The sequence below is a fragment of the Pipistrellus kuhlii genome, unplaced genomic scaffold, assembly GCF_014108245.1.
Source record: "Pipistrellus kuhlii isolate mPipKuh1 unplaced genomic scaffold, mPipKuh1.p scaffold_m20_p_16, whole genome shotgun sequence".
NCBI lineage: Eukaryota > Metazoa > Chordata > Mammalia > Chiroptera > Vespertilionidae > Pipistrellus > Pipistrellus kuhlii.
The window spans coordinates 14,891,638-14,919,374 of record NW_023425471.1 but is presented as its reverse complement, the minus strand read 5'-3'; the positions used below and the strand labels follow the sequence as shown (position 1 = coordinate 14,919,374).

General features: G+C 40.1%; 1 pseudogene; it reads left to right on the top strand.

The window, feature by feature from the left end:
- On the top strand, nt 1–24,503 carry LOC118720187 (annotated as a pseudogene).
- Nucleotides 24,504–27,737: the final 3,234 nt, after the last annotated feature.

Here is a 27,737-nt window from a genome sequence, read left to right as displayed (position 1 = left end):
ATGGCACTGCTGGCCTCTATGGGCCTCAATGAGAGCAGGATTGTGGCACGATGGTGGAACAGGTGAGCAGCTGGCATCAGGCCCAGGCAGGTGTGAGTGGAGGCCTGATTACCCTGCTGATTGCCCCCGCAGATGGTGACCAGCAGTGGTGGCAGGGGACATGGCTGTTACCTGGATTCCAGGTACTGAGGGAGAAAGGGCAAAGAGCAATATTAAAATATTTCTTCTAATTATTTCCCTCTCAATGTGCATGAATCTATGCACCAGGCCACTAATAAATAAATAAATAAATATATATATATATATATATATATATATATATATATATATATATATGTATATGTATATAATAAAAGCCTAATATACTAAGTGTCCAGTCATCTGTTCAGCCAATCAAAGTGTAATATGCTATTTATATGCTAAGGCAACTCAACTGCTTGCTATGATGTGCACTAACCACCAGGGGGCAGATTCTCTGACTGGTAAGTTAGCTTGCTGCTGGGGTCCTGCTGATCTGATTGGGACTGAGCTAAACAGGCTGAACATGCCCTGGAGCCCTCCATCAGTCCCTCCCTGGCTGGCCAACCTCTTGAGTCCTTCCCTGGCTCTGATCGTGCACTAGTGGGGTTCCTTAACCTGGCCTGCACTCTCTCATAATCCAGGAACCCTCAGGGGATATAAGAAAGTCAGTTTTGGTCTGACCCCGCAGGCCAGGACTAGGGACCCCACTGGTGCATGAATTTGTGCACTGGGCCTCTGGTAAAAAAAAATAAATAAAATTTTGGTATCTCAATGCAGGACATGCTACTTATTTCTAAAAAATATTCCAACTCAATATTTTGGATTTTATTTTATTCTTAAATTTTATTTATTTTAAAAATATACCTTTATTGATTTCATAGAGAAAGAGAGCGATAGAAACATCAACGATGGGAGAAAATTATTGATCAGCTGTCGTCTACATGCCTCTCACTGGGAATGGAGCCTGTAACCTGGGCCACATGTCTCAACCAGGAATCAAATGGTGACCTCCTGGTTCATAGATCAACACCCAACCACTGAGCTACACTTGCTGGGCTCAATATTTTGAATTTTAGTTTTATCATCCAATGTACTAGCTTTAAATACTATGGTATCTTTTAAAGAAACAAAGCATATATTGTAGCAAATTTCTGGTTGAATTTTATCCATTAACTAGAGGCCTGGTGCATGAAATTTGTGCATGGGGGGTGTCCCTCAGCCCAGCCTGCACCCTCTCCAATCTGGGACCCTTTGAGGGATGTCCAACAACCTGTTTATGCCCAATCCCAGTGGTCAGACATCCCTCTCACAATCCAGGACTGCTGGCTCCCAACTGCTCACCTTCCTCTGCCTGATTGCCCCTACCCACTTCTGCCTGCCAGCCTGATCACCCCTAACCACTCTCCTGCCAGCCTGATCAATGCCTAACTGCTCCCTGGTTGGCCTGATTGCCCCTAACTGCCCTTCTCTGCATGCCTGGTCACCCCCAACTACCCTCCCCTGCTGGCCTGGTCACCCCCAACAACTTCCCCTGCTGGCCGGGTCTCCCCTAACTGCCCTTCCCTGCAGACCTTCCCCCCACAACTGCCCTTTGCTGCAGGCCTGCTCCTCCAACTACCCTCCCTTGCAGGCCTGGGTACCCCCCAACTGCCCTCCCTTAGTTGCCTGATCACCCACAACTGCCCTCTCTTGCAGGCCTGGTCCCTCCTAACCCCCCTCCCCTGCTGTCCATATTGTGGTGGCTGGCCATCTTGTGTCCACATGGAGGCAGCCATCTTTGACCACATGGGGGAAGCCATCTTATGTGTTGGAGTGACCATCAATTTGCATATTACTGTTTTATTAGATAGGATAAATTTTTACATTAGGACAAACTAAAATAATAGGTATTCAAATAACACTAGAAATCATTGGTCATTGCAACATCTGGAAACCCAGCCATTGGATCAGCTTTTTTTTTTAAAAAAAAAAATATATATTTTATTGATTTTTCACAGAGAGGAAGAGAGGGGGATAGAAAGTTAGAAACATCGATGAGAGAGAAAAATCGATTAGCTGCCTCCTGCACACCGCCCACTGGGGTTGTGCCCGCAACCAAGGTACATGCCCTTGACCGGAATTGAACCTGGGTCCTTTCAATCTGCAGGCCGACACTCTATCCACTGAGCCAAACCGGTTTCGGCCATTGCAGCAGCTTTTAATTGTGTAGTTGCCATATTTCTAGGACTACAGGCCATTTGGTCCCAGCCCTGGAAACCACTATTGTTACTATCACTCCTAGGCACCTTCAGTATTAGCTGATTTGTCTGTCCTCTTTCACCTTTATTATGCCAAGGTGGGAGGTGATGACTAAAGCGTTCATAGTTAGTAGATGTAAACAAGATTTCCATGAGAGACATTGGCACTTAGTAAGGGGTTTCTTAAACATCAAAATAGTTCAGTACTCAAAGGAATCAATGCTACAATAATGGTCTGGCAAAAGGTATGATTTATATTTTAGGATGGACAGCCTTATTTCTATGCAAATTACAAAACCAAACATGGCTTCAACTTACTTTGAACATTGGCTCTGCTGGTATGCATGAGAGTGTTTTTGTTTTAAATTTTGAAATTGTTAAGGTCTGATATCTTTGTAAATCACAATACTAATGAATTTTTAGATGTAGCAATGTAAAATTGCTGAAAAGATTTCTATTTGCTTACTCCTCAGTTTCTGTATGATATTTTTCCATGATTCAGACTGAAGGCTCTGGCCGGAGCAATTCATTTTAATGAATTCTAATGTAAATATCTGTGTTTTCCAATGCTCTTAGGGTCTACAGCAATGATTCTCAACCTGTGGGTTGTGACCCACAGGTTGAGACCGCTAGCAGGGCCACCTAAGACCATAGGAAAACACAGATATTTACATTACTATTCATAACAGTAGCAAAATTACAGTTAAGAAGTAGCAACAAAAATAATTTTATGGTTGGAGGTCACCACAACATGAGGAATTGTATTAAAGGGTTGCAGAATTAGAAAGGTTGAGAACCACTGTCTTAAGGCTTTCTCCTTCTTCTTCTTCTTCTTCTTCTTCTTCTTCTTCTTCTTCTTCTTCTTCTTCTTCTTCTTCTTCTGTTTTTATTTTTATTTTTTACCTTAAGGAGTTGTTCTTCCTGTTTTCTCCACTGTCTGATCATACACTCAGTGGGAGGAGGTCCAAATTGTCTCTCTGCAGCTCTTTGTCCATGTTCTTTTGCAAAGCTGATTACATTCAATTTGAATTTTGCAAAGTAAGACAATAGCTTACCAGTATTTATCTTTTTATTTTTTGGCATCTTTATGGCTCAGAACGCTCAGGTCCCTGTGGAATCTGCACACTCTCCACCTCTACTTTCTATTACTGCATCAGCTGATGTCGGTAACAATAAGGCTTGTGACTGGAGGAAGCCTGTTTGACAAGGTATGGGGAGCTATGCACCTGTGGGGCTCCCTTCTCAGCTGACTTCCATGTATAAGATGCCACTCAATTTTCAGTCTAACAATTACGTGTAAAAACACAGTAGTTTTGTCATGGACTGGCAACAAACATTTCACAGCCTGGGGACCAGCCTGTGAGTAGTATTGTGAGATATTTTATACTGCGGGATATTAGAAACATGCTCTGTTTTATTGTTTCCTTTGACAATACTACAACCATCTTGTGTCTCAGACTAGCAGAAAGTGGTAAGCATGAAGGTATTATTGTTTAAAAGATATCACTATTATCTACACCACATGTATCAAACACAAGGCCCGCGGGCCAAATCCATCCCGCCAGGCCTTGCAATGTGGCCCGTACCGCGCTGTCATCACTGCACTCCGCTGCGTTTCCATCACAATGACAGTTTATGACTGTTCAGTAAACCATTCGGCCCGCGATTTAGGCTGGATTTTAGATTTTGGCCCCTTCTCTGATTGAGTTCGACACCCCTAATCTACACTAATAAAAGAGAAATATGCAAATTGGCCATACCTCCATGACACTCATCAGCTAATAAGGAGTGAGTATGCAAATTAACCCAACAAAGATGGTGGGTCAATTTGCATACACAGGCATGGAGCAGCCAGTTGGGGTGGGATGTCTGCTATGAGGGGGAGGGAGCTACAAGAGTGGTGCTCCGGCTGGAGCGGAAAAGACTGAAGGCTCTGGCCGGAGCAAAGACTCCTGCTGGCTGGAGCCAAGACTCTAGCAGGAACAAAGACGGAGGTGGCAGCCAGAGTGAAGGCCTGGGTCCGGGTGATGGAGGAAAACTGGTGCCAGAGGAAAAGGGGAAGAAAGGCCTATTGCACGAATCTTTGTGCAATGGGCCTCTAGTATATAATAATATCCAGTAAGGAGAAATAATGAAATTATGTAATTAATACCATTTTTGGGCAACCAATATGATCATTTTTAAGTATGGTAATACATGAGAGAAATGAATGAAGTCATCAAATACATACTGAACATCTTCTACATTCAAGACCTTTTCCTAAGATGTAGGGATACATCACTGTAAAAACACACAGGCCTTGGCCCTTACAAAGCTTATGGTGTAATGGGAAGTTCCAGAAATATAGAATCAGTTTTGAATGAACCTTGACTTTCCCCCCTACTGCTGTTAGCACAAATGCTTGATAAACCTCATTAACTTTATTATAATTAATTCTTGGCTTCTTGCTTTCAGGACAATTTTTAAACTAACTTGGATAATTTGTACTTATTTCCTGGCCCCAGGGTATAATTGTGGAGTGCCTTTCTGAGCAGATTTTTAAAAGAAAATTTAAAAGTTGCATTTTGAAGGCATCTCTGATTAATTATTTCATTTATATTAATATAGCCATACCCCATTGGAAAAATGAGAAATAGAAAGAGGAAAAGGACTACTGGTTTGCAGAAGTACATGCTTGAAAATGAAAATTACAAAACAGGAAGTTCAGTTTACTATTTTTAACATGCAAACATTTATCACATTATTTATTTGTTTAATATTTTTATTAATTTCAGAGAGAAAGGGAGAGGGAGAAAGAAACATAAATGATGAGAAAGAATCATTGATCAGCTGCCTCCTGCACACCCCTCACTGGGGATCCAGCCTGCAACCCCAGGCATGTGTCCTTGACTAGAATCAAACCTGGGACCATTCAGTCTGCAGGCTGATGCTCTATCCACTCAAGCCAAACCGGCTAGGGCACAATAATTTCTTTTAAATATCCATCTACATTATGAATCCTGGAGGATAAATTTATGAAATAAAATTTTCTAAGAGCTGCTAGTGGATGATAAATTACAATGGAAATGCAAATAACTTGCTTTCAAGAGCTAACAGCATGACCAACACCAGCAAATCCCAGGTCTGTCATTTATAAACACAAGTTGACATGCTGGGTATTAATGCTGTGTGACTTGGAGAAAGTTACTTAAGTGCTCTGTAAAATGACAAAATAGTACCTTTCACATAGGGTTATGAGGATTAACATTAAATACTATGTAAAGCGCTTAGCACAGTGCCTGGTACCTATTGCTATCAATAATTATTAATGATTATGGAGGGGAACCAGGTTATTGTGTGTGTTGAAGTTTTTATATATGATTACAAACATTTTTGGAAACAGCTGTCAGTGGGAGTGCTGGGTGAAGGTATTAAGAAGTACAAATTGGGCCCCAGCTGGTTTGGCTCAGTGGATAGAGTGTTGGACTGCGGACTGGAAGGTCCCGGGTTCGATTCTGGTCAAGGGCACATGTTTGGGTTGTGGGCTTTATCCCCAGTACGGGATATGCAGGAGGCAGGTGATCAATGATTCTCTCTCATCATTGATGTTTCTATCTTTCTCTCCATCTTCCTTCCTCTCTGAAATCAATAAAAATGTATTTAAAAAAGAAGTACAAATTGGCAGTTACAGAATGGTCACAAGTGTATAAAGTACAGCATGGGGAATATAGTCAATAATATTGTAATGACTGTATATGGTGTCAGGTGGGTATTAGACTTATCAGGCGATTACTTTGTAAGTCATACAAATGTCTAACCACTATGCTGTACATTGGGCACTAATGTAATATTGAATGTCAACTGTAATTGAGAAATAAAAAAAATTTAAAAAGGAAAGAAATTCTGCTGCTGGTTGTCCAGGTACCAAGTGAACCTGTGTGTCAATTTTTGGATTCCTAAGGGAAAGTCTGTTTGGGTTTCTTAATATAATTATCTATAATAATAAAAGCATAATATGCTAATTAGACTGAAAGTCCTTCCAGACATCCTTCTGGATGACCTTCCAGATGAAGCAGTGGTGGTGGGGGCCAAGGCTGAGGCAGAGGCAGCCATGGCAGCAGAGGGGGCTGAGGCAGCCACCACCTGGTGGGGCTGAGTCCCTTGCATGAATTTTGTGCATCAGGCCTCTAATTTCAATAAAAAGGAATTTTAAAAAATCTTAATTTCAGCATTCTACCAAAGAGTGGGTTCAAAGCACACTTGGAAGATCATCCAAGTTCCAAGCAGCAGAGTTTAAAGATCATGAGTGACTAGCCAGAGAAAGCAGACCCCCCCCCCTTTTTTTTTTTAAATCAATCTTTATTGTTCATATTATTACAAAGGTTCCTCATTTCTTCCCCCCTCCACCAGGTTCCCACCCCACCCTCTGCCCTTTCCCCACCCCTCATTGTCCTCATCCATAGGTGCACAGTTTATGTTCAGTCTCTTCCCGCATCCACTACTCCCTCCCCTTTTCCCCAAGAATTCTCAGTCCACTCCCCTCCCATATCTCTGATTTTATTATAATCAACAGTTAATATTGTTCATCAGGCTTTTTAATTTCCTTTTTTGTTGTTGTTTTTTTAATTAATAAACTTTTATATTTTTAAGAATAAATTTTAAAATCTAATAATTTTAAACCTTGTTTTTTCTGCCCTGGGAACTGAGAAGCAAACTTGTTTACATGTAAACTTGCCCTTAGGCTATCAAAAGGTGTAGCCATTCAAATGTAAATGAACACATTGTTTAAAGATAGCTGCTGGCTGAAATTGGATTACCTGTTCTGGGTGGGAAGGGCTTGTCCTCCCCTTTCTCCATTAAAATTAAGGTGTTAGCTTTAAAACCTCTTTTTGGCAAGAGACCTTAAACTTTCAGAACTTTAAATTTTTCAGGTAGTAAATCAGTTACTTAGCATTTTCTCAAATCAATAATATCTCCACATGCCCAAGGATATACTTCACACAAGAGACACTTACAAATAGATCAACCAACCTCATCCAGACCCCACACAAGGCACTAACAGATCAACACCCCAGCGCTATACTAACTCAACACATCCAGATCTAAGCCTTCATCACTTGATTCAGCAGACCCTGAAGTTCCCCCAAAAGTTTCCAGCTATATCTGAGATGCAGCCCTGGGGCATGGGCAGGAGAGGAGTGAGCTGTTCCGGGCCTGGCTGCTCTGGGCCTGGCCTCTGTTGCTCTGATCTGCTCCACTACCAGCTGCTCTGGGCCTGGCTGCTCCCGACCTGGCTGCTCCGGGCTTGGTTGCTGCTGCTTTGGGCCTGGCTGCTCCAGGCCTGGCTGCTGCTGCTCTGGTTCTGGCTGCTGATGCTCTGGGGCCTGGCTGCTGCTGCTTCAGGCCCGGCTGTCACTGCCTTGGGCCTGGCCACTCTGGGCCTGGCTGCCGCCGCTACAACATTCTGTCCTTTTTTTTTTTTTTTTTTTTAAAGCATTTATGTTGCAATGTTGGCTGCTGAGTTGTTTCCAGAGCACAATGCTCTCTAACTACGTTTCTTCCTAACCTGTTCAGCTATTTCCTGTCCCTTTAGTGCTACAATCTGCTAACTTCAAACACAGCTTAGCAAAGTCACCCTGGTGCCCAGATCTATCAGCTGAAGAACCCACATCCTAAAAGAGACTGTTTCCTCATTTAAAAAATATATGTATTTTATTGATTTTTTACAGAGAGGAAGGGAGAGGGATAGAGTGTTAGAACTTTGATGAGAGATAAACATCAATCATCCGCCTCCTGCATACTCCCCACTGGGTATGTGCCTGCAACTAAGGTACATGCCCTTTGACCAGAATCGAACCTGGGACCCCTCAGTCCAAAGGTGGATGCTTTATCCACTGAACCAAATGGGTCACGGCAAGACTGTTTCCTCTTGGCAGTGACTAAGATAATTTGAGATTCTCCCTCTCTTTCAAAAAATCACATGAACCATCTTTATTTCTGTAGAGGTTGGAACTCTATAAGCCCTATATTCTGGAACACTGCTATGAACACAGAATTATGCTTACTTTATACAAATTTGCTAGCTACTATTAACTATACTTTTAGAAATAAGATTGTCACATCATTCTTAGAAACAAATATATCCTAGAGAGTATCAGTATGTAGAATATCATAGTTATTTGATCCTGACCATTATGAATTTAAAAGTAAATGCCCAGCCCTATCCAGTTTGGCTCAGTGGATAGAGCATAGTCCTGTGGACTTAAGGGCCCCAGGTTCAATTGCGGTCAGCGGCATATACCTTGGTTGCAGGCACATCCCCAGTAGGGGGTGTGCAGGAGGTAGCTGATCGGTGTTTCTCTCTCATTGATGTTTCTAACTCTCTATCCCTCTCCCTTCCTCTCTGTAAAAAATCAATAAAACATATTTTTTTTAAAAGTAAATGCCCAAACTCTTTTTTAACAGCAGGATTTTAATATTTTTCCCTTGAAATTGAATTTTTATTTCAGTACTATCACACAATTTTGTACAATATTTCTCCATTGTAGAAATATGTATATGAGTCAAAATTGATTTTTAAAAAGGTCTATGATCACTAATCATTATTTAAAAAAAAATCTTCCTTTTTTAGATTATCTGTCAGGTATTATGAAGACACAATTAACCATAAACAATATAAATCTAGTATACAATTTAATAAATAATTACTAAACATTCAAAGTAAAATTTTATTAAAAGTGGGATCCTTGATAAAATGGCTAGGGATTTTTTTTTTTTAGTTAATTTATCTTTCTGGATGTATATTAATTCATTCCATGAATAGAATTCAATATCAAGTCTACTTTTATTGTTTGCTCTTTTAGATATAAGTACTAATAAATTTTCATAAATAAATACATGGGAATAGAAGGAGTTCTGTTAAGTGTATAATACTCAATTCTTTTAATTTTTTCTGATATATGCCAAATATAAGGCATTCATATCTCATAAAAATAAATGTTAATGATCTATTAGCTGATTATCCAATTAGGTGCTCCTGTTTGTTGAAAGGAAAAAAATGGAAAACAACAATCTGTCATGCTAAAGAATGTTACGTAGTCATTAGTTCAAATTATTTCTAAGTATTCTTATATTGTCACTCCAGGTATTTTAATGTTCTGGGGGAAATGCACTATAGTAATATTTAGATTGGGGCAGAAGTAAAGTGATACAAGTGTAATTTTGCAAAGGCAAGCTACAAAGGGTTGTATAATTATTTTTAAAGAGATTATATATGGAAGTTAGGATCAAAAATTGATTTTCTTAAAGTTCCTGGTGACCATATATCCCTTGGGAAGGTTTTGTGTATTCCCAATATAACCCAGACCCAGTTCCAAGTTTGAAGACTATTATGCACATAAAATGGCAGTGACATTTGTAACATTTGAACTCATGCTCATTATAAAAAAAATTCAGATGATACAGAAGTAGTATCATATATAATAAAAGCCTAATATGCTAATTGTCTGGTATTCTGGTCAGCCATTCAACCAATCAAAGCATAATATGCTAATGATATGCTAAGGTAACTCGACCACTTGCTATGACATGCACTGACCTGACCACCAGTGGGCAGACAGTTGACTAGTCGACCAGTCACTATGACATGCAGTGATCACCAGGGGGCAGATGCTCTGACAGGTAGGTTAGCTTGCTGCTGTGGTCCGGCTGATCAGGACTAAGAGAGATGGACTGGACATACCCTGGAGTCCTCCCACAATCCCTCCCCAGCTGGCCAACCTCCCACATCCCTCCCTGGCCCTAATCACACACTGGTGGGGGACCTCATCCTGGCCTGTGCCCTATCGCAATCCAGGACCCCTTGAGGGATGTCAGAGAGCTGGTTTTGGCCTGATCCTGCATACCAGGCTAAGGGACTCCACTGGTGCACGAATTTGTGCACTGAGCCTCTAGTGCAAATAAAAGGTAAAAATCCCTGTTCACCTCTCTTCAACCCTAACTCCTAGGGATAATCGATTTTTTTAATGATTTTCTATGTAACCTTTCACACATGTTTGGTCATTTTCCTGTGGACACAGGGGAGTGTTTCATTTAACAGAGAGATCTTGTGCTGGTTCTGTTCAGTAGCCCTCAAGGGTAAGTGTGGGGATTTCCCTACCATTCCATCATACTCCTGTAGGAGTCTGTCTTTGGTTGATTGGCCTAGAAATAGACCTTGAGATGAAGATTCATGTGCAAGTGATTTATGAAAGAACTGTTCCAGGGGAAACTGATAAGATACTGAGGGAAGCAGGATGGGGAATGGTAAGAAACTAAGTATAAAATATAATCTTTTTCATTTTGTACACTGTGTATCTTGGAGCTATTCCCATCCCACTACCTATGCACTTGTCTCAATCCTTTATTTATTTTTTAAAATATATTTTTATTGATTTCTGAGATAAAGGGGGAGGGAGAGAGAGATAGAAACATCAATGATGAGAGAGAAACATCGATCGGCTGCCTTCTACACACCCTTTACTGGGAATTGAACCTGCAACCTGGGCATGTGCCCTTGACTTGAATTGAACCCAGGACCCTTTATTATGCAGGCTGACACTCATCCATTGAACCAAACCAGCTAGGGCTCTGTCTCAGTCCTTTAAATGATTATACAGTTTTCCAGTATTCCATGATATAGATGTGGCATCAATTATTTAATCTTTGTTAATGTTCCTAAATAGGTAGATACTAAATTTTCACTTTTGAAATAAATTCACAAAGTATCTATATTTCTTTGGGCACAAATGCAATTATTCTGTAGGAAATATTATTAGGAATGGAATTTACTGGATCCAATTTATTTAAAATCTTGTAACTGCTACCAAATTGCCTCTTTAAAAAGCTTTAACACCACCCACCTTCAACATGTAAGAAAGTTCTTCTTTCCTCCTATATGTTTGCAAAATTTCAAGTTATTAGTATTATTTTTAATAAGTTTTTATTGTTCATATTATTACAAATGTTCCTTTTTTTCCCCCCACCATTGCTCTCCTCCACCAGGTTCCCACCCCACCCTCTGCCCCTTCCCCTCTCCCCACTGTCCTCATCCATAGGTGCACAGTTTACGTTCAGTCTCTTCCCACGCCCCCCTCTCCCCCTTTCCCCAAGAATTGTCAGTTCACTCCCCTTCCATACCTCTGATTCTATTATATTCAACAGTTAATATTGTTCATCAGATTTTTTAATTTCCTTGGTTTTTAGATTCACTTGTTGATAAGTTACGTATTTGTTGTTCATAATTTTTATCTTTGTTTACTTTCTCTTCTGAAAGAACCCCCTTCAGCAATTTATATAATTCTGGTTTGGCGGTGATGAACTCCTTTAGCTTTTTTTTATTTATTATTAATGAAGCTCTTTATCTGGCCTTCGATTCTGAGTGATAGCTTTGCTGGGTAGATTATTTTTGGCTGTAGGTTCTTGCTATTCATCACCTTGAATATTTCTTGCCATTCCCTTCTGGCCTGCATGGTTTCTGTTGAGAAGTCAGCTGACAATTGTATAGGTGCTCCTTTATAGGTTACTACCTTCTTTGCTCTTGCTTCTTTTAATATTCTCTCTTTGTCTTTTGCCCTTGGAATTTTAATAATGATGTGTCTCGGTGTGTTCCTCTTTGGATTCCTTTTGTTTGGAGTTCTGTGCGCTTCCTGGACTTGTAAGTCTAATTCTTTCACCAGGTGGGGGAAGTTTTCTGTCACTATTTCTTTCAGTATGTTTTTGATATCTTGCTCTCTCTCATCTTCTGGGACCCCCATAATTCTGATGTTGGTTTGCTTGAAGTTGTCCCAGAGGTTTCTTACATTATCTTCAATTTTCTGGATTCTCTTGCCTTCTAGCTTCTGTGGAGGAGTGTCCTCTGGCTCTTTATGTTCCAAATCTTTGACTTGACTCTTGCGATCTTCTCTTCTGTTTTTAGGACTCTGTAAAATATTTTTTATTTCAGACAATGTATTCTTTATTTCTTGTTGATCCCTTATCATTTCTTGTTGACTCCTTATGCATATAAGTACAACCAATGGACATAGGACGCTGGGGAGGGAGGGGATGTGTATGTGGGAGGGAGGGGGACAAAAAAAATTAAAAAATAAAAAATCAATAAAATATGTAAAAATAGAAAAAAAATATTTTTATTGATTTTTTACAGAGAGGAAGAGAGAGGGAATAGCAGAAAGACTGGCTGGATGACCTTCCAGATGACCATTAGGACCATCTTCGAGGGCCTAGCCCCTTGCACAAATTTCGTGCAACAGGCCTCTAGTTTTTTAAAAATATATATTTTATTGATTTTTTACAGAGAGGAAGAGAGAGGGATAGAGAATTAGAAACATCGATGAGAGAGAATCATCACTCAGCTGCCTCTTGCACACCCCCTTCTGGGGATGTGCCTGCAACCAAGGTACATGCCCTTGACCGGAATCAAACCTGGGACCCTTCAGTCTGCAGGCCGATGCTCTATCCACTGAGCCAAACCGGTTTTGGCTGAAGATATTCTTAACTCTTTCTGAAAAACATGTCAGTTATATTAATTTGGTTTAGAGATTTTCTATCTATAATTGATTAAAACTCCAAATTAGAGTGCAAACTATAGTGAACAAAGGTTGCTGAGTGAGGGCAAGAAAGGGACAAATAGATATGGAAATATTGACAAGAAATAAACCTTGAATGTCATAATTTCTTGGACTTGCTAGAGGTATCCAGCAACAAAGACAAAATTAGAAGTGAATCATAGTTTTAGGCATCTGGTGGATGTGTTGGGCACAACACCCACTAAATTGTATATTACTATTTTCAAATGTTCTTAATTATGGATATGAATCACGAGGGAACATTTTTATTATATTTACCATGAGAAGTAGGGCATTTAAAAAGTTACTTCAAAATGTTTAAAATTTAACAGGGAGTAACATCAAGGTGGCATGAGAGAGCCCCTTGTCCTCTCACCCTGAAATTTAAACAAGCTAATGAACTATTGTATAATTCAACAAAGAAATCCCTGATCAACACAGACACATGTTTGAGAGACCTGCACATTGTAACATCTAGAGGTGGGCAACCAGAAATAAATGGGTAGATGAGAAAGGAGGAAAATGCAAATGGCTCACAGACACAGCCCTGCAACTGGGAGCTCCTGTCTTGGTTGAGTAGGGAGAGGGGAGAAAGCCAACGATAGTAGGCACTTCCTTTGGCTGGGAGGAGCAGAGATCTTCAGGGGTTGGTAGGGCAGCCCAGCAGGTCAAGAGGCAAGGGAGCAAACAGTGTCTAAGCCAGCAGATATCTGACAGAGCACAGGTTTCTACCATGCAACTCTCCACTGTTGGACAGACAGTGGTGTTTCAGACAAAGAAATGGAACCACAAGGTCCTGCTGTTGCTTGTACTCCAAAAAACACTCACCTCCTGTTACCCTTGGAGGAGTTGGGTCCAGAAGCATATTATCTGTAAACCAAGAGCTATTGCAGTAGACATGATGTTTCTTTCTATGACTGATCTCCAGGAGATGTGCTTGTGGCATCCAGGAATAACTCCTATTATGGTGAGGGCAAAACACACTCTTCTCACTCCACCTTCCTGCCCCGCAAGCACAGCTATACTGTCTTATGGAAACCATGAAGGTTCAAGACTGGTGATCAAAGAAGTAAAGTCTTGTGATTCAGCACCATCTACTGGAAAATAATAGAAAGACAGACCTTTTCAAAAATAAATGTGTAGGCATAGGAGGACAGTAAAGACCATGAATAACCACAGTAATAAAATGATGAGAAAGAAAATGAAAAATCCCTAGAAAGCAAGCTGAAACACATGGAAATATTTGATATAAATGACATAGATTTCAACATCGTAGTTCTGAAAATACTCATTGAGATGAAAGTACAGACAGGCAATTCAATGCACTCAGAAAACAAATCAATAAACAAAATGAGTACTTTACCTAAGATATTAAAACTTTAAAACATAACAAATCAGAAATCCTGGAAATGAAACATGCAATTAAAGTCCAACACTCCGTGGTTGAGCATGGACCTATGAACCAGGAGGTCATGGTTCAATTTCTGTCAGTGCACATGCCTTGGATTCAGACCCAATCCCCAGTGGGAAGCGTGCAGGAAGCGACCGATCAATGATGTTTCAATCTCTCTCCATTTCCTTTCCTCTCTGATTATATATATATATATATATATATATATTTTTTTTTTTTGAGTGGCCAGATTATTATGATCTCCGAATGCATAATCTGGCTACTCAGTGTGTGTGTGTGTGTGTGTGTGTGTGTGTGTGTGTGTGTGTGTATTTTTGAAAAAGTGAACTACTGAGCATAGAAAACAGAGTCAACCAGATGGAGGAAAGAATTAGTGATATTGAAGATAGGAATATAGAAATGACACTGAGGAAAGGAGAGACCTGAACATAAAGAAAAATGAAGGAGTTCTATGAGACCTATGTGACTTCATTACAAAAAGCTATGTTATTAGAATTATAGGCATTCTTGAGGAGGAGGCAAGGGAGCATAGAATGGAGAGTCTATTAAAACAAATAGTGGATTAAATCTTCCCAAATCTATGGAAAGAATTGGATCTTTGAATCTAGGAAGCAAACAGAACACCTAGTTACCTCAATCCAAGAGGCCCTCTCCAAGGCACTAGGTATTAAAACTTTTAAAAATTAATGACAAAGAAAAAAATCTCAAAGCAGCCAGGGAAAAGAAGGAGGTGACCTACAAAGGAAAACTCATCAGAATTTCATTCAACTTCTCAGCAGAAACTCTATAATCCAGAAGAGAGTGGAACTAAATATTCAAACGTCTGAAAAAGAGAAATTACCAGCTATGAATAATATATCCAACAAAATTAACCTTTGACTATGATGGGGAAATACAGATATACAGAATCTGACAGATTTTATCATGAGAAAACCTCCATTGCAGGAAATACTCAAGTTATTCTACCTGAAACAAATAACATAAGGGCACAACACTATGAGTAAGATCACCAAAAACTTACAGCCTATACAGAGATAATTTGTGACAACAACAACATAAAAGGGGAGGGGGTAAAGGTCTGAACTGGCAAAGGATAATGAAGATCAGATTCACTCAAAGGGAAAAAAAGCTACAGTGTATCTAATATAAACAGGTAATATGCAAATTATCCAGGATGCTGTAATGTCACAACTGCTCAGCAGGAGGCTGTGCATGCAGGTGGGCAGGGTCTGGCTTTGATTCTAATCAAGGGCATGTACCTATGTTACAGGCTTCTCCCTGGCAGGGGCCTAGGGCTCATGCAGGAGCCAACCAATTAAAGTGTCCCTCTCACACTGATGTTTCTTTATGTCTTTCCCTCTTTTCTATGCTCTCTAAAAATCAATGGAAAAATATCCTCAGGTGAGGATAAAAAAAAAAAAAATGAAAGAAAGAAATGTCTTATCCTATGAAAGAGACATCTTGAAAATGCTTAAAGTAAGTTGTCATTTTTTCATGGTGAAGGCACTGGAGTCCATGTTGATGCAAACACCTTTGTGGCTGCGGTGACTGGCAGTGGCTCCAGCAGCGGGGTGATGGGGGTAGTGCCTTCTCCTGATCAGCCCAGTCGCCTCCCATGGGGAGAGGGCCTAAACTGTCAGTAGGACATCTCCTGAGGGCTCCCAGACTGTGAGAGAGGGCAGGTTGGTCTGAGGGACTCCCCCCCGCAAGTGCATGAATTTTGTGCACTAAGTCTCTAGAATTATTTATAAACTTAATGGTAACCACACACACAAAAATCCCCAAAGCAGGACATATAGCTTAAAAAAAAGGATACAGAGGAAAGAAGTATAGAATAACACCAAACGAAAACAACAGACAGAAACACAAAGGAAAAGAACCAATGGGGGCACAGAGCTACCAGAAAACAAAAGATAAAATGGCTATAGGAAATTCTCATGCATCAATAATTATCCTAAATGTAAATGGTCTGAATTCAGCAATAAAGAGGCACAGAGTAGCAGAGTGGGTAAATAACAAACAAACAAACAAACAAAAACACTCCACCCATATGCTGCCTACAAGAGAAACATCTAAGCTGCAAAGACAAAGGTAGATTCAAAGTAAAAGGGTAGGAGGGGAGAAAATGGAGTCCAAATAGGCAGACCTGTTGTGCACCTTGTCCCAGGAACAGACTGGAAAAAAAACAAAATTGGAGAATATTCACCTGCAATTACCAACTGAGGTCTAGCTGAGGTGACTTATAGCAAGGAAGGGCAGAAAACACCTAGAAACTGGTGGGAAGGGTGAGCTCATGACAGGAGTGGACCTAGCTCCCAGGGGCTTCAGGCAAAGAGAGGAGGGAACACTGGGCTATGGAAACGTCTGTTCCCTCAGAAGATAGAGGCTGGGAGTTCAGGCTGGGCTCCACAGCCCAGAGCACCAGAACCAATTTTTCTGCATCAATTCATAGGATCATCTGATTTTTATCTCTCGGTTTGTTTATGTGATGTATCACATTGATTTGTGAATATTGTACCATCCTCGCATCTCTAGAATAAATCCCACTTGGTCATAGTGCATGATCTTTTTAATGTATTGCTGCGTCCAATTTGCTAATATTTGGTTGAGGATTTTAGCATTTATGTTCATCAGGGATATTGGCCTGTTTCTCTTTCTTTGTAGTGTCTTTACCTGGTTTTGGAATTAGGATAATGCTGGTCTCATAAAAAGAACTTGGAAGTGTTTCTTCCTCATGATTTTGTTTTGTTTTGAATAGTTTCATGAGGATAGGTATTTCTTTGAATGTTTGCTAAAACTCCCCTTTGAAGCTCTCCAGATCAGGGCTTTTGTTTGCTGGAGTCTTTTGATTACTGCTTCAATTTCATCAGTAGTTAGCCTATTCAGATTTTTCTGATTCTTCCTGATTCAGTTTTGGGAGATTGTATTTTTTTAAGGAAAATGTTCATTTCATCCAGGTTGCCCAGTTTGTTGAAATATAGTCTTTCATAGTATTTATTATTATTATTATTATTATTATTATTATTTTATGATCTTTTGTTTTTCTCTGTGGTCAGTTGTTAACTCCTTTCATTTCTGATTTTATTTGGGTCTTATCTCTTTGTTTCTTGGTGAGTCTGGCTAGAGGTTCATCAATCTTTTTTATAATTTTAAAGAACCAGTTCTTGGTTTTATTGATCTTTTATATTACTTTTTATTTGATCTTTATGTTATTTTCCCCCCCTCTGATCTGTATAATTTCCTTCCTTCTATTTACTCAGGCCTTTTCTTATTGTTTTCTTTCTAAATTTTTATATGTTCTATCTTTGAAAATGTCCCACGTTCACTTGAGAAGAATGTATATTTTGTAGCTTTGTGGTGAAATATTCTGAGTGTCAATTAATTCCATTTGATCTAGTATGTCACATAGGATTACTCTTTGCTTGCCGATTTTTTTTTTTGTCTGGAAGACCTATCCAGTGATGTCAGTGAAGTGTTAAAGTCCCCTACTATGATTGTATTGTTGTCAATCTCTCCCTTAAAATCCTCCAGAAGTTTTTGTATATATTTGGGTTCACCTGTATTGGGTGCATATATGTTTACCAGAGTTACATCCTCTTGTTGTATTGATCCCTTTAGTATTATGAGGTTGCCTTCATGATTTCTTGTTATGGCTTTAAATTTGAAGCCAATTTTTTTTTCAGATATAAATAATGCTGCCCCAGGTTTTTTTGTTTTGTTTATTTGTTTGTTTGTTTGTTTGTTTTCATTTTCACTTGCTTGGAAATTTTTTCCATCGCTTCATTTTCATTTTGTGTGAGTCCTTTGTTCTGAGGTGGGTCTCTTGTAGATAGCATATATATGCGTCATATTTTTTTTTATCCATTCAGCTACCTTATGTCTTTTGATTGGAGCACTTAAGCCACTTTCATTTAAGGTTATTATTCATAGGTACTTTTATTTTATTTTATTTTATTTTGCCATTCCTGTTCTTTATGTCTGTGTTCTTCTTTTTCTATTTCTTCTTATAGTAGTCTTTTTAGCATTTCTTGCAGTGCCAGTGCTGGTTTGGCAATAAATTGTTTTTGTTTTTTTTTCCCCCAGCAAAGTTACTAATTTCACCTTCAATTTTTATCTATGTATTTTTTTTATTTTTTACAGAGAGGAAAAGAGAGGGGTAGAGAGTTAGAAACATCGATGAGAGAGAAACATCAATCAGCTGCCTCTTGCACACCTCCCCCCCCCCCCCCCCACTGGGGATGTGCCCGCAACCAAGGTACATGCCCTTGGCCGGAATTGAACCCGAGACCTTTCAGTCCGCAGGCTGAAACTCTATCCATTGAGCCAAACCGATTTTGGCTCACCTTCAATTTTGAATGATAGCTTTGCTAGACAGAGTAATTTTGGGTTCAATTTATTGGTTTTCATTACTTTGTATATTACATGCCATTCCCTTATGGCCTGAAGTGTTTTACTGAGAAGTCAGCTGACCATCTAATGTGAGCTCTCTTATAGGTAACTTTCTATATCTCTCTTGCATCCTTTAAGATTCTTTCTTTGTCTTTGAGGTTTGCCATTTTTATTATGTGCCTAGGTATAGGTCTTTTGGGGTTCATTTTTATTGGGACTCTATGTTTCCTGAACTTGAGTGACTTTTTTCTTCCTCAATTCAGGGAAATTTTCTGGCATTATTTCTTCAAACAGGTTCTCTGATCCTTGCTCAGTTTCTTGTTTTTCTGGGAGACCTATAATGTAAATGTTGTTATGTTTCATGTTGTCTCAGAGCTTCATTAGACTCTACTACTTTTCATTTTTTCTCTTTCCTTTTAAAAAAATATATTTTATTAATATTTTACAGAGAGGAGGAAGGGAGAGAGACAGAGAGCTAGAAACGTCGATGAGAGAGAAACATCAACCAGCTGCCTCTTGCACAACCCCTACTGGGGTTGTGCCCGCAACCAATGTACATGTCCTTGACTGGAATTGAACGTGGGACCCTTCAGTCCGCAGACCGACGCTCTACCACTGAGCTAAACCAGTTTTGGCTCTACCTTGTCTTCTAATTCACTGATTCAGTCCTCAGCTTCTTATAGTCTACTGTTGAATCCTTACAGGGTGTTCTTTATTTCATCTATGCCATTCCTCATTTCCAAGTGATTCTTATTTAATGTTTCAACCTTTCTTTTAAAGTTGATGTAGTTCTCATTAAGTTATTATAATCTTATTAAGTAACTTGAAGTTCCCATTGAATTATTTGATTGCCCTTATTACCATTACTCTGAATTTTTTATCTGACAAATTGCTTATCTTCACATCACTTAGTTCTTTTTCTGGTGATCCCTCCTTTTCTCTCATTTGGGGGTTGTTTCTTTGTCTCTCCATTTTTTTTCTGTCACTTTGTTTCTGTGTATTAGTTCAAACTGTTATTCTTCCCAGACTTTGTGAGTTGGTCTTATATAGTAGGAGTTTTGAGGGACCCAGTGGTGCAGTTTCTTAGATCTCCTGGACTGGGTAGTCTAGGAAAGCCCATTGCTTAAGTTATTTATAGTCTATTGTAGTTGGGTGTTGAATGCTATTGTCCTGTTCATCAATGGAGCCTCCTCTCAGGGATGGCTGATTATGTGGCTAACTCCCAATCACATCATGTGAGCTCTTGTGGAGGTGCTGACTGAGCAGAATAAAATACAACACAACAAAACATGAAACAAAAGGAAAATATACACAAGACCCCAACAAAAGCAGCACCAGAGAAGAGAGAATTAGGAAAGAGAAAAGAGAGCAAAATGACAGAAAAAAAAAGAAAGAGAAAAAATACAAGGAGAAAAGAAAACAAACAAACCAAAAGCACAAACAAAAATCAAGAAAAAATGGCAGGGGAAGGAATATGTAGATGCAGAGCTGAAATAAAGAAAATAAGAATAAAGAACTAGGGTAATAGGCGAAGGAAAACAGTTTAAAACAAAGGAGAATGAAAAGCAAAGCAAAGAAGGAAGGGATAAATATTAGAAAGTAAAAGATAAAGACAAGTGAGAAATAAAAGAGACAGAAAAAATTGAGTAGTGAAAAAGAGAAAAAAATTAAATAGGAAAAAGGAAGAGGAATATTAGGTTTTTGAATGAAATACAGAGACTAGAATAACAACGTTCAATTCCAGTCAAGGACATGTACATTGGTTGCGGGTTACAGGCTCCATCACCGGAGTGGGGCCAGAATCAACGATTCTCTCATCATTGATATTTCTGTCTCTCTATCCCTCTCACTTCCTCTCTGAAATCTAGAAAATATATATTTAACCCCTTCCCCCAACAAACAAACAAAACTCTCCCCAAAATGAAACTGTGGCTTTCTCTCCTGCCGGGTCTATTGGCTCCAGACTCTGCCATGACCAGCAGCCCTGCAGCCTTTCATGGTTGGATGGGCCGCTGATCTCAGCTCTGGTGCTCCAGCTCTCCTTCCTCTCTCGGCCTGCTGCCCCTGGGAGCTGGGTCAGTTCCTCTCACAACCTCACCCTTCCTTCCTGTCTTCAGGTGTTTTCTGTCCTACCTTGATACGTCCCCTCCTCAGCTGGGACGTCAGTTGGTAATTCTAGGTGAATGTTCTCCAATTTAGTTGTATTTCCAGTCTGTTCCTGGGACAAGGTGCGTGACAGGACTGCCTATTGGGCTGCAGTTTTCTCCTCTCTCTCAAACACTTATTTTGAGGAATGCTTCATATATGAATTCATCTGGTGTTAATCGTTACATTTTGCAAGCAAAGATAAATATGCTTTCAACAGCATTCTTTGTCTTAAATTACTTTTGAGATACTGGAATCCAGTAAAACATTGGCAGTAATGATTCAAATCAGTTTAATCGAGAGAGTTAACTCTGAAACGTCATTCTTCTTGAGGGGCAGCCTTGACTATAGTAATTTGGAATGTTATTGTAATATAGATTATTTAAATTTATGTAGTTACAGAGCATATATTTTAATGTGCTTAAAGTATGTTTATACATTTGTAATTACATGCAGAACATCACCAAGTAAATTTTAGGTTGACATATGAAATTATATATATATATATATATTTCCTTTTTCTATTTTTCTAGAAGTGATTAATTAGTTTTCCAGCTATAAAGCTTCTATTTTCCTTGTCAATGACAACCTCAAGGCCTCTGAGCTGCCTCTCGCTTGACCTTGGTTTAAAAGCACAAAGACTAGCAACCTTGAAACTGGCATCAACAAGATTCATTCTACAGACAGCAGATGCAGCACAAAAGAGAAAAACCACACATTTAATTTCAAGTTTTTACAGAAATTGCTCTCAATACTTCTTCGTAAAGACTTTTAAGTGCAAACATCCTTCATTTCAGAAAGGGAAACGCTGCCATTCTCCCACTTTACGCTTGCTAAAGCAGTCGCCTGGAGACCCATCCTCATTGTTCCCTTTGATGGAGAGGGCAGCAGGGGTCACGCAATCCGGGGAGAATAACACAGCCAGATGCGACCTTTTAGCGGTGCCACTTTCATTGAGCGGATCCTGGCCATTAAAGCATGCTTGGAAGCATTTCATTAACATTTGATCAAGAAGGTTTGGAAGCTGTGGAAAAAAAAAAATCATGCAGTTCAAATGGAGATGCATATACTATTTTCTACTCCAGGGGAGTTGTTTTACAATTTTCTTACACCAGTGTTCATTTGAAGGTGCAGTGTCATGGCTGTCTTTGCCCACAGAATTAAATGGAAGCTGTCTAGAGGACTGGGCTGAAAGGGCAGTGGATAAAGATTGAGCTGGGACCTTGTTCTTGGTTGTTAATCTCTTTTTCCTGCATTATTATCTAAGTCCTAAAATTAAATCACACTCATTAAATTGTTAGTTGATTATTATTTTGTTATGCAATAAGTATCTTAAAATTAAACTAAAAGGTCTGTTAATAAAATACACGAATATACAAACTCTCCCATTCTCTCATGCATTCTTATAGTTTTCTTACAGGCAAATAAAATTATTCACACTTAGAGCTCTACAGACGGAGAAGTTACATGCAAAACATGGATAACATAATGTGTAATAGGGATTACATTGATGATTATTTCAAAATATTTGAATAATGAAAGATGTATAGAGAGTCTTTCTTTGTTCCTTGTGGCAATGGTATCCTGGTCAATGTTTAATGACTGGCTCCCTGGGGGAAAAAAGCCAGAATGCAGATGGGTGCAACCACTAGGGAAAACAGTGTGGAGGTTCCTCAGAAAACTAAAATTAGGATTGCCTTATAAGCCAGCAATTCTGCTTCTGGAAACATATCCCAAAAAGACCAAAACACAGATTTAAAAGAATATGTGCACCCCTATGTTCATTGCAGCATTATTTACAATAGCCAAGATAAGACCTAGAGGGCATTATGCTAATTGAAGTAAGTCTGACAGAGGAAGGCAAATACCAAATGATATCACTTATATGTGGAATCTAAAGAACCTCAACTGCAACTCTAGCCTCGACCTCAGCAACCCTGGCCGCACTGGGGCAGCTGGATAAAAAGCAGACCAGAAAGGCAGTGGAAGCTCTGTTGGCACATTCCAGGTCCAGGAAAAACTCGAATGGATTGGTTTTGAATGAGAATGAAACTTTCTTTTTAATGGTGGTATTGTGGAAAATCCCAAGTAAAGAACTGAGGGTCAGATTGTCCTTGCCTCATAGTTTTCGGTCAGATTTAGCAGATATCTGTTTATTTACTAAGGACAAACCCAATGTAACTCCTGAAAAGACAGAACATTTTTATAAGAACCTTCTAAGCATGGAATAAAAAGCATTTCTCAGATTATCCCACTCTGAACTTTAAAAAAGGAGTAGAAAGCCTATGAGGCCAAGCTCCACCTCCTGAGTAGTTTGGACTTGTTCCTTTCTTATGCAAGAATTCGATGGCTCTTACCCTCACACCTCAGGAGACATTTCTATAAGAGAAAGAAAGTTCCAATACCTGTACCTGTAAATCTTAAAGCCAAGAATCTTTCCAAAGAGACCAACTCATCAGTAGGTGGGACTGTCTTAAACATCTCTAAACGTGATTCTTGCAGCACTATCCGCATTGGTCACACCGGAATGCAGGTTCAGCACATCACCGAGAACATTGATGCTGTCACGGAAAAGCTTTCACAGAGAAGTGGGAGAGTGTGAAATTCTTTTTCATATATTTCATAAACTCTTTTAAATATATTTTACTTATTTTTAACAGAGAGGAAGAGAGAAGGAGAGAGAGTTAGAAACATCCATGAGAGAGAAACATTGATCAGCTGTCTCCTGCATGCCTTCTACTGGGGATGTGCCTGCAACCAAGGTACATGCCCTTGTCCGGAATCAAACCTGGAATCTTTCAGTTCTCAGGCTGAGGGTCTATCCACTGAGCTAAACCGGTTAGGCGAGAGTGTGACACTCTTGCATGTGAACACTGATAGATCATTTGCCCTTTCTATTTTTTTTTCATTTATCAGCAGTTGGGATAAAGCTAAAGGAGTGCACATTTCTAGTCTGAAGAAACAAAAAGCAAAAAAATTACAAAAACAAAAAGAACATAAAAAGAAACAGAAGGAGTAGAAAAGAAATAGAAAGCCTATGAAACAGGACAGAAAGTCTACATCAGCCCTACCTACAGAGGAGACGGCCCCTAAAACTTGTGGTTCTCCAGTGAAGGGCCCTGGACCCCAGAAGAGAGATCCCCCTCAGCCTAAGAAGAAAGAGACCTGCAGAATAAAAGCCCAAAATAAAGTGCACGTTGAATCTGAAGAAGAAATTCATTACGGGTCCCCATAGGAGAAACTCCTGCCAAAGAAACTATAGAGGTGCAAAAACATGCCACAGGAGAGAAGTCTCCAGTAAAGAGTCCAGGTTCTAACCCACCTCATGGGAAGAAGAGAAAGGCCTTTCCAGCTTTGGAGATGCCGAAAGCACCAGAGCCCAAGACCCCAGGTAAAGGCCCAGGGAAGAAGCCAAGAGTCAAAGAAGTGGAGAAGCAAAGAAACTCTCCTTTAGGGAAAAAAGACCCCAAACAGATGCTCAAAAAGCCAGAGGCCAAGTTCTTCACTACAGCTAATAAATCTGCATAAAAGGCTTCTCACACCCCCAAACAATGGACCCCAAAACCCAAAGTGCCCTCACCGACATAAAGTCAGTGACTTGACCAGGAGGAAACATCAGAGCTGCCTGGAAAACTTTTGAAAAATACCCAGGTCCTGACCCCTGTCACAGCCTTCTCCAAGAGTGAGACTGGGCCTTAAAACCTCAGAAGTGATTCTGATGGGGGGGGGGGGGCTGTTTCTCTATTTTCCGTGTTCATCTCCATCACAGAAAACGACAGATTCCTGAGTAGAGGAGCTGGGGATTAAGAAAAAAAGAGATGGAGGCAGAAATAGATTCATCGAGCTGGGCGCTAGGTGGGCACCATCTCTCTGATGGAGAGGCAGCAAGCAATCCAGCCATGCAGCAGGTTTATTTTATAGGGTCAAAGGAGCTTATTTGCATTCTTAACTAGGCTCTAGCATTACTGGATTTACATATCTAGACCTGCCCCTGCTGACACCTGGACAAAAGTACTCTGCCAGTGCCTTAGGTTCAGCTGACAATTTAAAGAATGTTCATGTGCCTTCTCAGGCAGCCCTCTACACTGATGTATCATGGGTATAAGAACCAGTAGTTTGAATCCATTTTTTAAATTGTTCTTTCATGTATTAGCTAATACATCGAATAATAGAAATTACAGTGCTTTTATTAAAGTGTAACATTTGCTTCTGAGTAAAAATAAAAAGAACAAAATAAACAAAATAGAAACAGACTCATACAGAGAATGGATTGACAGTTGACAGAAGGAGGAGCTTGGGGGACTGGGTAAAAAAGGTGAAGGGATTAAGAAGTACAAATTGCCCTGGCCAGTTTTGCTCAGTGGATAGAGCATCTGCTTGTGGACTGAAGGGTCCTAGGTTCAATTCCAGTCAAGGGCACATGCCCAGATTATGGGCTCAATCCACAATAGGGGGCGCGTGCAGGAGGCAGCTGACCAATGATTCTCTCTCATCATTGATGTTTCTCTCTCTCTTTCCCTCTCCCTTCTCTGAAATCAATAAAAATATATTTTAAAAAACACACACACACAAAAAGTACAAATTGGTAATTACAGAATAGTCATAGAGATGTAAATTACAGCATAGGGAGTATAGTCAATAATATTGTAATAACTATGTATGGGGCCAGGTGGATACTTGGAACATCAGGGGGACCACTCTGTAAAATACACGTTTGTTTAACCATTGTGCTATACATTTGAAACGAATATAGAATAATATTGAATGTAAACTGTCATTGAAAAAATAGGTTAAGAATCAGCAAAAAAGCTTAGATTCATAGCGTTTGCAGAATCCTGTGGTGTAAATATTGATATCATGCCTATTCCAAGCTCCTGATGAGATGTCACTGAAGCCTAGATTTTAGGGCAGCTGGGAAGACATGCGTGCAGTCAGCTCTGCCAAGCAGAGATGCTAGCAGCTCCAGCACTACACTGTCTTAATATCTTGCATCTGTCTCTTCCCTTCCACTTGATCACCCAATTCAGACCTTTATTACTGCTTGTCTAAAACATTATAATAATAGAATATCATAATCTCTTTGCCTCTTTTGTTTCTCAGCACTTGCTCACTGTTTTCATCAGTCGATTAATTAAAACTACACTGAGGCTCTCTGAGCAATTCCCTGGAACAGGGAATTCACGGTCACTCCCTGCACGTTGCTTACAAGCATGCTGGAGAGACAAAAACATTCTGAAAATTCAAAATGGCATGACACAACTATAAAAGGATTGGCTCCAATACAAATTGTTCTAGTATGTCAGAGGAAGAAGGTGTAAGGCTGGAATGTTAATAGTTAAAAAAAAAATGTGGGGAAGATTTTAGAGGTAGAGCTTCTGATTCACTTCCTGTTCTTGAAGACTTTTCTGCTTTATTCTTTATTTTTAAAATCCTCACCCGAGGATATTTTTTCCACTGATGTGGAATATCAATGTGAGAGAAAAACATTGATTGGTTGTCTCCTGTACATGCCCTGATCAGGGCCAGGGCTGGAGAGGAGCCTGCAAACCAAGGAACATGCCCTTGACCGGAATTGAACCCAAACCCTTCAGTCAGCAGGCCAATGCTCTATCCACTGACCCAAACTGGCTAGGGCAAGACTTCTCTGCTTTATACATGGGAAGTGAAGCCTACTTTCCAGTATAAATGCTGAGTATGCTAGTCACTTGATTTCCTAGCAGCCCCTGCAGCTAGCATACAGACAGTTGACCTCAGCTCAACCAACTAGGTGCACCCATCCCAAAGTTTTAATCTGGAACATGTGCACAATAGAAGATATGACTTAGACTATATTTTGCAGATGAGCAGTAGCTGAAGTGGCAGCAGCCTTGCCAGCCCTGGGATACAATGTCCCAGTGTACTGCAGTGGGGATGGTGTGAATTTTGAATCCAGTTTATAAGAGCACATGTGTTGTCCTTGCTAGATTTATGGGATATGATCTGACTATGGGCCTGGGTTCCACACAGCTTCCATTTTCCTATCTTGGTTTACTCACCTTCCTTGTTGTTGTATTATTAGAGGCCCGGTGCACGAATACATGCATGGGTGGGGTTCCTCAACCTGGCTGGTGATCGGGGCCAATCAAGGCCATCTTGCCCAGTCCTGATTGAGGCTCATTGGGGCCCTCTGGATTAGGGGAGGGACCACGGGAGGTTGGCTGGCCATGGGAGGTTGGCTGTGGGAGTTTACTGACCACCAGGGAACAGCTCCTGCATTGAGAATCTTCCCACTGGTGGTCATTGTGCATCATAGTGACCAGTTGACTAGTTGTTTGGTCAACAGGTCATAATGGTCACTTAGCCTTTTATATATATATAGACTAGAGGCCCCTTGCAGGAAGATTCCTGCAGCGGTCTCCACTGCTCGCCTGTTTCCCTCCCTTCTCCCCCACCCGGCTTGCTTGCTTCTCTGCAGCTTTGCTCCCTTCTGCAGAGCTTGGCTTCCTTCTACACTTTCTTCAGTCTTCACTCTGTGCCTGGATATATCAATACAAATTAACTGCCATATTGGTTGGGTTAATTTGCATACTAACTCCTGATTGGCTGGTGGGTGTGGTTTGTGGATGTAACGGAGTGATGGTTAATTTGCATATCACTCTTTTATTAGATAGGATGCTAAGCTTGCCAGGGTTCTTCTATGAGTCTTGCAACTAAGGAATCCTGGCTGATATTTGGGGGCAGGAAGGCTGCAAAAGCAAAATGAGGAAAGTAGAGTCAGGAGTCTCAAGTAATGGCTAAATACTTCAATAGCTAAACAAATGTTGAAGGATAAATTCTACCTTCTGTAGTCTACTCGCTGGTCCTCTTTTAACTGCACTCAGCCTATCTAAATATACTGTCAACTGTACTATGGATGTTCTACCTCTTCACTTCTGCTCATTCAGTTCCATATCCACAGAATGCTCCCTTTCC